The sequence below is a fragment of the Cupressus sempervirens genome, chromosome 2 (genome assembly GCF_028749045.1).
Source record: "Cupressus sempervirens isolate cs-2001-9-10 chromosome 2, ASM2874904v1, whole genome shotgun sequence".
Taxonomy (NCBI): domain Eukaryota; kingdom Viridiplantae; phylum Streptophyta; class Pinopsida; order Cupressales; family Cupressaceae; genus Cupressus; species Cupressus sempervirens.
Genome location: NC_143119.1, coordinates 83861319 through 83863659, shown reverse-complemented (window position 1 = coordinate 83863659; position 2341 = coordinate 83861319).

Genomic DNA, 2341 nt, shown 5'->3' with positions numbered 1-2341 from the left:
AGGACTATCTACTATGTTTCCATATTATAGAGAAAATTGAGAAAGTTGTAAACATCTTTATGCAAAAATGTGAATGCATAACCACAAGACTACATATATCACATTAGACATAGTAATAAACAACTGCATCTAAAACAGAAATAAAAGGACTCCAAAATCCTTTTAGATCAGAAACAAAAATGTATATGATTGTAAAATCTAACACACTTATGTCTCTCTTTATTTCAGAGACATGATAAAACAATAATAGTACTGTTCAATCCCCTTATCACAGTCAATCTGCATAAAATGAAACTACTTCCTCTGTTACAAAATAAAAATCTCTTCTCCCTGTAGTAGCACCTATAGAGCTCCTCCTCAAAAAAAGAAGAACCCTCGTTACATTAGATTGTAATCTATTTATCTTCTCTTTCTGTCAGTTCTGTTTCAGTTTGAATAATTGTTTCTTGGAACTGCCCGCATTCCAAATATTTACTCCTTTTGCTCAATGCTCATACGATCTTTAAATAATTATGTATTCTATTATGTATTATGAGGAGGAGTAATGTGTCAAAGATTAAAATAATGTTTAATAAAACATTATGATATGCTTATTCTCCTCCAAATTTCTGATTACAGACACCTGTCTAATTTATGGGCTCCACCTCCCCATGCGACATTCTATCAAACCAATTTTTTTTTAGACATTTGGTTGAACATTTCATAACATATCTTTTCATCTTGATAAGATAGCGAGAGATAGTCACTGACCATTTGAAATTCAAAAAGGGGGAACTTTTGCAATAAATTAAATCCATGTTGTTACTTTGCTGACCTCTTGGATAGACGTGTATAGAGTCAGCTATAACTTTTGAATTCCAATGAATTTCGCTAATCGCACCGTTGAGAATCTGGAGGACTAGTCTCGTAACAACATATCCCAAACTTAGCAAAATCCGACGCTGCAATAAAAAGTTACGACCCTCACACCGAGACCCACTTTTGCTGATAAAATATTACAGTTACATGCTGAATTAATACTATAACAGTATATTACTTGCACATAAATTACCAATTGGAGCTTCTTGTAATCATTCTACATGTCAATATCACCTCTATGATGTGTTTGATGATTCTCGGGCTTAGACATCTCATCGAGAGATTCACATATTATATTTGACCTCTTCTACTATTCTGATTTTACCTGCACAAATAGATCTTCAAATGCTAAGAAAGGCATGGTTATAGGAGTTATTGGAAATTGGGAATGTGGCAATAACTGATATGCTTTCCCATTTCATTCCATGTGGCACTGAGAGATTCGATTCTTGGTATACCTGTAAGAAAACTCTGCAACAATCGATAATAGAAGAGCCTTCATCTTGGCAATGTGGCCATAGTCTCTATTTTGACGTGGTCTCCAGAATTATATCAACAACACTTTATATTTTTGCACTTAGGAATAACCTCTGTCGAGAGTCGGCTTGAATGGTATGATGATAGTTTTCTCTAACCCAGACACCGCATGATGGTAGCCAAGCATATTGGAAGTGACATTAGGAATGCCAATAAAAGTCAAGCTCAACACTATGCATGCAAGATGTTATTTATCATAACATTATTGCATTCCATGTAACCCAAAACATCACTTGTACTTTGTATCACTTATTATTCCTTGCAACTCTTCAATGTGCCTATGATCTGCACGTGGCCTTCATACTGTAACTTTTGCTAAGAAATCTCAAGCTCAAGCATTGACACTTCATGAGCATGTTGGAGATTAAAAACTCAGGGAGGTGCATATGATTCTTTCCATTTACCTCTCGGAAGGCTTATATCACTATCATGCACACATATTAAATCTGTGCTTTGATTTTACTCTTCACGCTTTACATAACTGCTCCAAGTATGATTTTGATTATCCATATTTGGGACTTGGAGGTTGAGGTTGTGAATCCTGAATTGGTTACTTGTTTTTCAAAGCCTGAACATTAACCTACAACTATATTGACAGATCTGCATGCTAAAAAACCTCAAACTCGGAGCTTGAACTTGAAATGGGAACCTGGATTCTACACACCTAATCTTGAATTTGAATTTAAAGTTGAAGTTGAAACCTTTGCTTCGAGTTTGAGTTCAACTCAATACAAGTATGTTGCACCTATAATTATCTCACTGAACTTAACTCTAAATTTGAAGCTGAACTTTGGTCTGAATTTGATGATTCAACTTCGGCATCTCTTAAAGTTAATATTTTCTTCATAGATCATAGTTCATAAAACATCATCAACAATTAAAAACCAATCAAAATTGACTTTGCAGAGTTAGCTTGGGAGTTTAGAATGTGGATGTTAAAAGCAAG